The sequence below is a fragment of the Chaetura pelagica genome, unplaced genomic scaffold (assembly GCF_000747805.2).
Source record: "Chaetura pelagica isolate M959 unplaced genomic scaffold, ChaPel_1.0 scaffold11, whole genome shotgun sequence".
Taxonomy (NCBI): Eukaryota; Metazoa; Chordata; class Aves; order Apodiformes; family Apodidae; genus Chaetura; species Chaetura pelagica.
In genome coordinates this window covers 5,485,429-5,498,103 of record NW_009952694.1, presented here as the reverse complement: position 1 = coordinate 5,498,103, position 12,675 = coordinate 5,485,429, and the positions used below count along the sequence as shown (strand labels likewise).

General features: G+C 43.3%; 1 protein-coding gene across 1 annotated transcript in view; it reads right to left on the bottom strand.

Moving 5' to 3' along the window:
• ESRRB (estrogen-related receptor beta) overlaps positions 1-12,284 on the bottom strand; it is a 100,220-nt gene extending 87,936 nt beyond the window's left edge. The window contains exon 1 of the mRNA XM_009993894.1: positions 12,217-12,284. The gene's annotated coding sequence lies outside the window, so the exon portion shown is untranslated. The remainder of the gene's footprint in view (positions 1-12,216) is intronic.
• Between the last annotated feature and the right edge of the window lie 391 nt (positions 12,285-12,675).

Below are 12,675 nucleotides of genomic sequence, written 5' to 3'. Positions count from 1 at the left end.
CCTGCTGACATCTTAGATGAAAGTGCACATGCAGACACACACAAAGTCAAAGACTACTATACTAACTTTTATAGAATTCAAAACAGGGCATCAGAGTTAGAAGCAGGCACAGAGTATTTTACCAAATGGGAAAGAATAAAGATGATGGGAAGAGAGATACTGTTTTTCAGATTTTGAAAGAGCTTATAGTAAGAAATATAAGGAGAGGCAGGAGAGAAAATGACATAGCTGTGATTATGCCTTCTGCTCTCTCTTGCATCATCAGTTAGCTGAAGTATTTGATAGGACCTCCTATCCTCCTTGCCCAGAAATACTGCAGTGGATCTGCTTTCATGTTTTGTCAATCTACTTCCTAGTCACTCTTTGCCTAACTCTTTTTTAACTAGGCAGATAGAAACCTTCCTCAAAAAAGTCAGGTAACTACAGAGCTAGATGGATCTCATAGACTTTGAAGACTTCAATGGAGATCTATGACCCGGCTCCAAATTTTACCTTGTTGCTGATCTCTTTCCCATGATGCATTACACTAACCCTCAGTCGGGCCACTGTGGCAGGGCAGAACATGACCAAGACATTGACTGGAAAGCAATTTTACTCACACTGACAGCTACATATAATTTACTATCACACTCAGTGCTGTTTCCCATCTCTTTCCAAATTGTAGCAAAGCAGAAATTAATCCCTCTCCATCCATCATCCCAGGCATCACAAGCATGGCTTTTCCAGTATGGTGGTTCATCCTGCCACATGGGACACATAGTCAAACAGTGTGCTTTCACCTTTAGCTTTCCTACCTCAGTACACTAGCTTCAAGTCTTGCATTGCAGAATTCCAAGGAGGGAGGTCAGGAGAACAGGGGTTCATTCCTCCAATTTGGGAGATGATTCGCTGTTTCTCTTTCCAAGCCCATGCATTCTAATCACCTCAGGATCCTGATATTCACAGTACCAGCTTACTCACTGAGCTGATCAAAAGACATACCTGTCTTGTCAGAAGAGATAAGTTATGTACTGTTACACTGCAAGCAAAGAATTAACATATTTTTGGCACGTGCATTGATAATGCCAAACGTCTCAACCCAGAAAAGGAGTGGGGCTTAAAGAACCGAGATGCTTCAGGAACTACTGTTAGAGGGTGTGCCCACTGCAGGCTAGACAGTGAATATAGACTGTAATTTTTCCAACTCCATTTAAAACAGGAACTTAAACACATACAAGATGACTTATTTCCCAGCAACAGCAATGAGCTGACTGCAGTAGCCAAGACTTTACAGTTTGAATACTACAACGTGAAAAAAAAACAAACAACAGTGGGCAAGACGTAAGGCTGAGAGACCTGGGGCTTTTCAGTCTAGAGAGAAGACTGAGGGGGGATCTAATTAATATCTATAAATACATGAGGGCTGGGCATCAAGAAGGCAGGGACAAGCTGCTTTCACTTGTGCCCTGTCATAGGATGAGGGGCAACGGATTCAAACTTGAGCACAGGAAGTTCCCCCTCACCATGAGGAAGAACTTCTTTACTGTGAGGGTTACAGAGCACTGGAACAGGCTGCCCAGAGAGGTTGTGGAGTCTCCTCCTCTGGAGACTTTTAATACCTGTTTGGATTCCTTCCTGAGTGATCTGCCCTATTTGGGTTTTGGGATTTTTTTTGTTTGGTTTGGGTTTTTTTTTTCTCTTGCTCTGGCAGAGGGGTTGGACTCTATGATCTTGATCTATGATCAAGAAAGATGTGGACCTGTGGGAACATGTCCAGAGAAGGGTCACGAAAATGATCTGAGGGCTGGAGCACCTCTCTTATGAGGACAGGCTGAGGGAGTTGGGGTTGTTCAGTCCGGGGGAACTTCATAGTGGCCTTCCAGTACCTGAAGGGGGCCCACAGGAAAGCTAGGGAGGGGCTTTTTACAGGGGCTTACAGTGAGAGGACAAGGGGTAATGGTTTTAAACTGAAAGAAGAGAGATTTAGGTTAGAGATCAGGAGCAAATTCTTCAGTGTAAGGGTGGTGAGACATTGGAACCGGCTGCCCAGAGATGTTGTGGGGGTCCATCCCTGGAGGAGTTCAAGGGCAGGTTACATGGGGCTCTGAGCAACCTGTTCTAGTGGAAGGTGTCCCTGCTCATGCAAGGGAGTTGGAACTTGATCTTTAATGTCCCTTCCAACTCAAAAAATTATGTGATTCTGTGTGATCTTTAGAGGCTTCTCCCAAACCCTAACATTCTGTGATAATTTCCTCTTAGGTGGGTTCTCTGACTAGGTCACAGAGTCCTTTTGGAAAGTGATGTAGGCAGTTATAAAGAAGCAAAGCAATGAAAGGACTTTTCCATCCAGAGTATAAGGGATGAAGAAAACTGGGACTAAAGACCTTCCTTCCCCTGCAGGAACCTCCATCGGGCCTCATTTGAGTGCAGTCAGTAGAAGACTATTGACTTCACCAGGTCAGCCAGGCCAAATACAGACAAGCTCACCAACAGTGGATCTATGCAAAAGCATTTAACAGTGAGATGAACCTGCAGGTCCCAAGTGACCTTAGGAAACCTGATGCACAACACTCTGGAAAAAACAGAGATGATCAGATGTTCAAGACTGCTTTCCTGGTCACCTTCTCCAGCCTCAGAATATTCCAGTTGCTAACAGTAAGAGACTACAGGCTTTGGCTAGAACCAGACATGACAAAAGACCAGCTTCCTTCTGACGCACTGTACCAGCAGCAGAAGCATCCTCTGCTATGGATCTCCAAACAGCTCAATTAAGTAAATGACCATTTTGAAGAATTGTTCTGAACTAACTTTAGTGTTTGTAAAACAATAGAGATTTTTTTTTCCCCAACTTCCTCTTGAGTTTATTTATTACTACATTTATTTCACTTATTGGACAAGAGCAAATTGATATGACAAATTATTTGATTAGACAGCTTTGCCAACAAACCCTGTCCTAGGCTTCATAACATACTTTTAACTTCTGAGTTCCATCAACTTTATCTCGTTCAGACACCTGCAGTAAAACATCTTAGCAAATCATTGCTCTGTAAACAAGTCATTAACATTCAAACACTATACCTACAGACTGTGAATGATCATGGGTTTGTGGTACCTTTTCAAACAAGAAGTGGAAAAAGAACAAGAAAAACTATCTTTGCCTATATCACAAAACATCATTTGGAAGAGGCATGATGAATTCAGGACCATATAAACATGCTTGTTTGCTTTAGCTACACAATACATACACATACAGTATCAAGAGGGTAGCCAGTCAAAAGGAGACAGATCCAGGTTACCAGAAAAAAAAGGAGAAGCTTCACCAGCTCACTCCTACTTCTGTTATGCTGCCCCATGTACTCCAAAAGACAGCAGCCTCTCTCTTGTGTGAAAGTTAAAGTCCCTGGATGTCTTTGAAAAGGTCTTATTGACATAACTTCCAGGTCTTAAAGTTTCATAGCGATCCAGGCTCAGAGGCAGTTGTGGGCAGCAGTTAAGCCTTCTCCTGATGGACCTGAACATGCGTCACTAGATTTCAGCAAAAATGCCTTCATCCTTCAAAGTCGCGTGTTCCCAGCTTCCGCTGTTCCTGCGGCAGCATTAGAACAGATTACTTTTCAGTATCATTGTTAAGGCAAACTCAAATCTCAGTCCCGTGTGGTCTGAGGGTGACTTTGGTGATGCAGCCTCCTAGCAACAGGTCCCCTCAGTCTCCACAGTGCTTACAACTGAAAATCTAGTTTCGGTCTTTTGCTCAGCTCTTGAATACCTTTATTTTAGTGATGATCAAAGACTACTGATGCCTCCCCTCTCTACTCATCTGTTGAACATACCAATCTTTCATTAAATATTTACAGTCAGCTGAACCCAGTAGTACTCAACTCATCTTTTAGACCTTGCCCCTCAACATTTGGCAGTATGTCATAGCACAAGTGGTCAGAAACTCCGCAAAGATCAGTCCTGGGAACCACATAGGGACAGCATTTCTTTCTGCATGTTCGAAGTACCAAAAAGTTTCATGAGGAGAATCATTAAACTGATTGGTCAAGCAGGATGGTTAAAATAAACAAAAAACATAGGTCATTACCCTTGATTAGCCAGAAATCACTTGGGTTGAATCAGCCCACTTAGCATTATAACCATAGGCATTGCAGCTGTGTTCCAGCCAGCTAGACTGGTGCTGCACTGTTTCTGGCCTGCAACACAACACAAGACTGTGCAAGTACACGTCACGTAGAATACCTGGCCAGCTCTGTAAGGATGCTCAGAACATGCCTTGCATGTCCTACTGCCCAGCAGGTTTGTTCTGCCTGCTGAGACAGTACTAATATGTCCAGAAGTACAGAATACTTCTGTGTAGATAAACCTAGATGACCCCCATTAGATGAAAAATAAATATCTCCATGAGCTCCGCTAGGATGCAAACCAAGCACTTTTAGGTTTTACTATACACTTGCTATGTAAGGATCACTCTGTTGGTTTTTTTCAAGCTGCTACAGTTCATATATAACAAAGTACAAGAGCACAAATATACATCCCAAATATTTGGGAAGCTGTCAAATGCCCATTAATGAGGTGCTGTAGGTCAGCTGAGCTGACAAATGAGAACCTGCACTCCTAACTTATGTTCCCCAGCTTTTACCTACACACTGTGGGGGCAAAGTAAGTACTCAGAGGTCTCATTGATTACCTTTCCCAACAGTAAAACACATCCAAAAAACCACAGCATCTTATGGTGGTGTAAGAGTTATTAAATGTTTGTGGGAAGTCCATGAGCATCACACGTGCCTAAAGCTCTCAAGCAAGGGTCAACACTAGCTGCTGTACCCAGGGAAGTGCCCTGTAGAGGTTTGTCAGAATTAGGCATGGTGCAGCCTGGTAGAAGTAGTAAACTGTAGCTTCACCTGCACTGCTATACTATTTCTCCTTAGCCAAAACTCTTGACACAATATAAATATCCCCCAAACCCTTCTCTCTAAAAGAAGAAATTGTTTCTCCAAAAATAGGAGGAGAAGCTGGGTCATCAGATGAGGGTGAAATTGGTTTAAAAGCCATTAAGAAGAAAGCAACAAGGCATTCAGGAGCAATCACAGCTGCTTGGGCTGATCAGGAGAGACAGAGGGAATTATTTATTTATGGACTTCCTGCTCTCCCTGAGCGGGTGTCTCCACAGGGGAAGCTTTAACAGTAGTGGGGAGCAGGAGGCAAGTGCTGCTTGGAATCCTCCAGAGGTTTTCCTGGCCTAGGCCTCAGGAGAATTAAACACAGTTCATGCCCAAAATATCCAGAAGCCATCAACTTTTCTTTCTCAGAGCAGAAATGCCAGAAAACACCACACAGGTTTCTCTTGGAATGGAGCACATGGAGAGCCCCAGGCACCCAGATTGCCATGCAGGCTTTGCACAGTTTATAGGAAGATTCCTTCAGAGCAATAGCGCTTGAGTACACAGGCATTTCTCTCTTCTCCTTGTTCAGCTGCTTCCCTTTAAACACAGATCAAGTGTCTCTAGGGACTCAGCAAGCATTTAACAGACCTGCCTGATGGAAGGACCTCCAATGAGAAAACCAAGACCTGAAACTCCCAATGGACATCCTCAATTCAATCCACAGCAGATAAAGCAACCCTGAACTTACACGCAGCAAGATTGTAACTGCACAGAAAGCATGTTAGTCTAGTCTGTACCCAAAGCTCATCTAAACATCATAAACTTAGGTGGAAGGAAGGACTAGCAGATGAAACAGGAGGAAATACATTAATTGAAAAAATCAGCATGGAAATACATGGAAAACATACTGTATCAAGAGCTCCTTTTCAAGGTACTGCTGTCTTTCCTGATGCAATTTTTTCCCCCAAAACTGGAGGATGAATAGGAGGTATTTTCTAAAACCAGAGTTCGCTCCGGTATTCAGAGTTGACCCTTCACCGCTAACCAAAAAAGAGCTGTAGAGATAGAGACAGACAGATCTGCCCAGTCAGACAGATCTGGCAACTATCCTCTTGTTTTAACTTTGGTGAAAGGGCCACAAAGTGGAAACAGAGCTTGGAAACTCTCAAGTATCACCAGAATTTTTTGCTGGAAGATGCCACAGAAAGTAGCATTACAAAGGGTCACTGATAGGGACTGAACAGACTATGTGAGTGGTACAGCCTGCACTATGTCAATTTGTGTCTCCCTACAGTTCATTACTGATGAAATGCCAGAGATTGAGATGAAAAGGGCAGAAGCAGAAAGTGAACTAGTGTTTTAGACACATCTCATTCAACATTCCCAGTTTATTCCTGCTCCACCTTTGCTAGTATATCTTGCTTTACTCTCCAGCAATGATATTCTTTCTCAATAACTCATTAATGCATAAAGTGCTTTGGAAACCTTTGACAAGAAAAGGACTGAAGAACAAGAGAGTATCATCTTCATCAAGATCAGTGATCCAAGGTAGCCTCAGCATCAAAGAAAGGTACAAAGTCTAACAGTGAGAGTGTTTCCGCAAGTCCCAACTCGGGCTGTCTGTCCCCCCCCAAGTCCTGCTCCTTTCTACACATAACAAAGTGATTTCTGCTACTTGTAAATATATAAAACCAGGTTTGTTTTCCCACTTTATGTTCCTCCAAACAAAGAGAGCATAAAAATTCTATTAAATGAAACAGGTCTTATTTAGTCTGTCAAAGGAAACTTCATTTTCTGCCTATTCAGAGACAGGTTACATCTTAAGGGTTTGTATGACCTTTGTTTCCCACTCTGGAAGCACATCATCCCTGCAGGTGTTTAAAGGGCATGTAGATGTGGTGCTTAGGGATGTGGTTTAGCACTGGACTCAGTAGAATTAGGCTGCTGGTTAGATTTGTTGATCTAAAAGCTTTTTTCCAACAAGAACGATTCTGTGATTCCCAATACCTACTTAGCCCTGCTCCAGAGAGGCCTGCATCTCCCAGGGAGCTAGAGTACAGGCAACCCAGGGCTCTCTGGGGAGCTGGTTCTGCTTTGACCATTGACTTGTTGCTTGAAAATCTTTACAGGGCCAAACCAAATACACTGCTGGTTCAAAAGTGCCAGGGTTATTAATTTGTGAGCTTTAACACATAGTGTTTGGGAAATTCAATTAATCCCTTAATTTGCTAAATACAGCTTTAGGTTGTAAAATCCTTCAGAGTCTGCCGTGTCCTTTGCCCCTTCATGCTCATTTGCCTTTTTTATTTCCCTTCCAACTTGCCAAAAGAAAGTTGATTTTGATCCTGTTCCTGGCCAATCGACCTTGCTTTCAGAGCCTGGCACACCACCTTCTCCCACCCCAATGGTCAAGTTCCAAAAACAAAAGGAGAGCATTTGCTTCCTTGTTAAACACTTCCCATAGAGATTTTTCAGTCACAGTCATTTCTGTAGCATGCTCTGTGCTTTCACAGAGTCTCAGTTTTGCAGAAATACAGGGCTTAATCTGCACCCATTTACATGCATTTGACAGCCAGGAGGAGGCCTCTTCCTGCTCAGGTACACCCTGACCTCTGCACAGATACCAAATGCCTCTGTACTTCTGAGCATAGGCTTCCCACAATTACATTTGGTATTAGTGATGCCCAGTGCTCTCTTCCTCTCCTCACAGGCTTTCTTAGCATGAGAATGTTACTGCAGTATAACTCAAGGTACAATTTTAAGTAGATTAACTTAAGCTGGTGCAAAAGGCACTCATTAGTGTTGAAACTAGACTTGTTTAGACATCTAATTAGTGAAAATGAAGCATCTTCAAACTGGCAGGAGAGCATCCACAGTTTGGATTTTCAGTAGTTTAAATGGATTGTTTTAAAATCAATGCAATTTAAAGTGTACAGCTTCCTGGCATAGAAAAGATCTTCTCTGGACTGAGGAAACAGCAGCACTTGTAAAATAAATTACTGCCTGTGCAAGGGTGCAACACCCATTAACAACTACCACAAAGCAGCAGGGAGAAGGGGCTGAGGAGATAGGGTCAGTTGCTTGCACAGCTTCTCAGGCAATACTGTACTCAAATCACCTGTCTACAAACATCAAAGAAAGGGCATTCAGAACTGACAGACAACTAAAGAAAGTTTCAGGGGCATCCTGATGTATTCAGGACCCTCCTGGAAAACACAAGAGGGAAAAAACCACACGGGTGCACCTTCAGGGACACAGAATGTATTCTGACATTCATACAGCATGTGCAGTGCACAGGGGTTCAAGGGTGCTCAGTCAGCAAAGGATGAAAATCAGTTATTGTAAAGTGAACACTGCACAGAAACAAGATCACATCTTTCAGCACTCCTGCCCTACATCCCTACCTCTCAAGGCAGCCCATAGAGCTTTACTATCAAGAAAACCCTCTTGGAAGACACAACAGTCTTTGTGGGAGGCTGGGGCCAGAACTCGCTCCTGCCAAACAGCTCTCCAGACCAGGATGTGACTGCTGCTGGCAAAACATGTTAGCTAATGAAGATTGAGTCAGGCAGGCAGAGACATCCCCTCAGCCTGTTAATCCACTTAGGGAAGGAGAAGGGAAACCTGAGCTGAATTCCTGTGCTCCCTGCAAGGGACTGTACTGTGCTGGCTTTAGCACCTAGGCAGAGCAAATCCAGACAGAACTGGACTAGGGAGAGCTCTGGGTACACAACTACTGCTTTTGGGAGATAGAAGCAAGACCAGAGGCGGGGAACAGGAATCCCTCGGGAGAGAGCTCAGGCTAGATTTTGTGTCCACAGTGAACTTTATGAAGCAAACTGGGCTTTACTTGCCCTCTCACCAGAAAAATGTGAGGCTGAATGTGAGCTTCTGCCCAACAGCAGGGCAGGGAGAGCACACACACCTTGCGCCCTTCTCACAGGGCAAAAATGCTTCCCAAGGGGTCAACTCAGATTCTCGAGTTAGAAAGCCAGAGAACATTTGTGCCCCAAACACCCGTCCCAGCAGTGACAGAAAGCCAACATTGCCTTCTGCTCAGTTCAACCGGCAGTTTGCAGGTACGATGGGTGCCAATCCCAGGAAATGTCAGATTATCCTTAACCACCAGAGGGTGCTCCCCATCTCAAAGACAGAGTCAATGTCACAGATGCACCCAGACAGCTGGAGGAGCCTTTATTTCCAGCAATCGCGGAATCCAAGCAAGGGAAAAATTAGAAAATTAATAATAAATAGAAATTAACGAATCTGATCGTGCACCTCACCTCATTTTCCTCATCCTTCCTGACCACACAAGGTAAGGCCTTCTGTCCCATTTGTCCTCTGAGTCCACCTCAGTCGGGTGATTTCCCTCACACTGCAGGTTAAATCACTTTTATTCTTCTCTCCCAGATTGTGGATCCAGAACAGCAAAAAAAAATTTCTGCTTGGCAGGTCTGTAAACAGTGAGGCTCTGACTTGTCTGCCCCCGAGTTCAGTTGGGATCACACCCCCTGATCACGCAAAGTTTTTGCAATGCAGAGGCCTGACTTTACCCCTGTGCTACCACAGTGGGGGGGGGGGCTGCAAGCCTGTGTGTTCAGGTTCCATTTCCCCACTGTGTGTTAAGCCTCTTTTCCAGAGGGCAGAGAGCCTGTTATGCAGACATACCTCAGGATGGCATTTTCAAAACATCAGTTTTGGGACACTAACACGGGGGGGGGGGGGGGCTGCAAGCCTGTGTGTTCAGGTTCCATTTCCCCACTGTGTGTTAAGCCTCTTTTCCAGAGGGCAGAGAGCCTGTTATGCAGACATACCTCAGGATGGCATTTTCAAAACATCAGTTTTGGGACACTAACACTGCCAAATTCTGTCAACAAGACACCCGTAGGGGAAGGCTATTCACTTTGGTAATGCAGAGCCCCCACAGCCTCCCTTCCTTCTCTCACTGAAGGGAAGCAGAGGCGTGCGACTGAGGTCGCAGACTCAGGAGCTGTGCACCTGGCTGCACACACCTTGTGCCTCGGCTTCCCGTTTGTGTAGGTCAGAAGTAAAATCCCAGAGTTGTGTCATATGCAGAGAACAGAGCTGTCAGGATTAAATCATAATGGTTATATTGCACCTTGAGATTCAGAAAAGAAAGTGTTTAAAGCATGCCAAGTAAAATCAGGTGTTTATGCAAAACAGAGTAGCTCTGCTGACGTGTTTGGCATAACATCTGTTTGTCCCAGCCCCAGCTTACTTTGGTAGTCCAGGTCTGCATATCCCTTGAGGAAACCAGCTCTCATTGATGGCTCTGACCCAGCACACGTGCTGCATCTTGCTGCCTGACCACTACAAGAACAGATTGTTGAATTTTTTTAATTGTCCTTTCCTCTCTCCTTTGGCCAATAGTGCCAGGCCTTGCCTGAGGGGATTTTTGTCAGAGTTCCTGCCCTTGGGTACCCTGGCATCACTTTTTGTTCTGGCCTCTTTAAAGTGTACAATACATTCATCTGATTAAACTGTTAAAATGGAGCAGTTAAACCACTGCACAAAGGACACTCATTCAGTCTCTTACATAGATTACAATGTGTTTGATAGGTTTGTATTACTTCATTTCCAGAATGAACCATTATATGCAGCACATGTAGGGAACCAGTGCTTTCCAAGTTGTAAACTGGCCAACAGTGATACTAGTCATCCTTGAGAGAGGCATCACTTTCTGCAGCCTAAACTGGTCAATTAATTCTTCTTCCAGTATTTGAAATTGTATATGGGGGAGAGAGGGGGAAAACATAAGAGGAAAAAAAAAATTATGGTATGTTTCTTAGATGTTTGCAATAGACAAAAAAAAAAAAAAAAATGTCAGGAGCTCCATTTCTTGCATTATTCATAACATTCTCCCTTGGAATTATAGCAAATACCAAACATGCCGTGGAGAGGTTAACCAGCATTAGATTTGGACATTGATCATCCCAGTACCATTAACACTCAACTTCTCAACTCTATAGATTTTAACACTATTCCATTGCATACAGTCATTATATATTTGTTCCTAAACATGCACATAATCAGTCATCAAAAGTGCAGTTATTTAAAATTAGATATTTTGAACACTACATTTCTGCATACTTTCACCAGGAGCTTAAGCTTTGCCATCCTTCCTCCACCCATTACATCAAAGACTTTTAAAGTAATTTCATAGCCCTAGTGACATTCTCCTCTCTTGCATATTGCTGCATGGGAAAATTACTGGAGGTTTTATTGTTTTAATTACTGCTAGTGGGTTGTAAGATCTCAAACATCCCCAGTTCCTTCACTCTTAAGAACAGTAGCATCTGGGTGTCAGTTTTGCTCATGATGGCAAATTACAGGGTTAGATCTGCCTTTCTCACTCACACAAATCTGCACCTCAGCAGAGATTACAACTTGTGGAATACATAATATATAAGAGAGTAGGTTTTGACTACCTGCAATTAACTGATCTGCAACTACGTTAAATGGCAACAAGTAATCTAAACAGAGAGGCCAGTAAAATACCATCTTGCAGCACATAAATTTGCAAAGAATGACAGGACCCGTGAAACAAAGACTAACAAAAAGCTGTGTTTTAAACAGAACAGAGTACAAATAAAGTAAAGAATTAGGAAATGCCACAATTGTGCTTACTTGTGAGAAATATTCTTAGCCGTCATGTACATATGCATTATTTTATAGACCTTAATTACATGATATTTTTTCCACAGTAGCCCATCTCAGACTGCTCTCAGAAGGGACTGTTCCCATGTAATGAGCAGCTATTTGAGATGCTGGTTTCTGCTCATTGTTCAGTGTGTGGCCCCAGGCCTTATTTACCGCACATTATTCAAACCTGGCTCTAGAGACTTATTCATTTCCTTATGTGTTTTTCTATGGGCTTATCATTACACTGTCCAAGAGCTTCACCAGCCCAGATCATTTATTTTCACACACCTCTATGAAAGGAGGGGATATTTTGAATTCCCATTTTATGGGTGAATGATTGAAGGCCATATTAAAAGGTATTTGCTAATTCTGGGTGCCCAATGTGAGACACCAAGAGCCTGACTGTACTTGTACAGCACTTTGGGTTCAGTGGATTCCCATTCACTTCATTTGCAGCTGTAAGCTCTCAGTGTTTCTGTAAAGCAGATCCTTTGGGATCAAAAAGGTCCCCTACAAAATAAGGAATGCACAATTAAACAACCACTGACCCAACAGCTGCTTCTAAAAACCTGAAAATTATCATACATAAATGGCCACTGGAAAAAGTCAACTGGCATGTCAGAATTTCACTGCCTTAGCTATAAAATCTTCCCTTTCTCTCCTGCCGTCCCTTGTCTCACTCAGTACACACCTGACAAATGAGGCAGGGGTCCTACAGATGTTCTCTTTCACTATGCAACTCTGATTTATCTCAGAGCAGGTCCATACATGCAGTGAATGAGGCAGGGGTCCTGTGGAAGAAACAGCACACAGTGAAGCAGCTAAAACATGAGTTGATGAGACACACAGTGGGACAGACAGAAGTGCACACAGAGGGTAACTGGTCTTTCCCCACATTCCATTTCTTGCATTAGCACCCTTCAAAATACCCTTTTCACAGAGTTTGTTATTTCTTTTACAGCAAACAAATTCCCTCATGAAGCATTGCAATGACACTTTTGTGGATTATCAGAAGAGATGAATCCATCACGTGGACCACTACAACCAAGGTAATGAAGTAAATGAGTTGCAAGGGTAACTCATCCTTCTTTGTGAAGACTAACATGAGGAGCATGAAACACTGGGTGAGTTTCAGACACAGAATGACAGC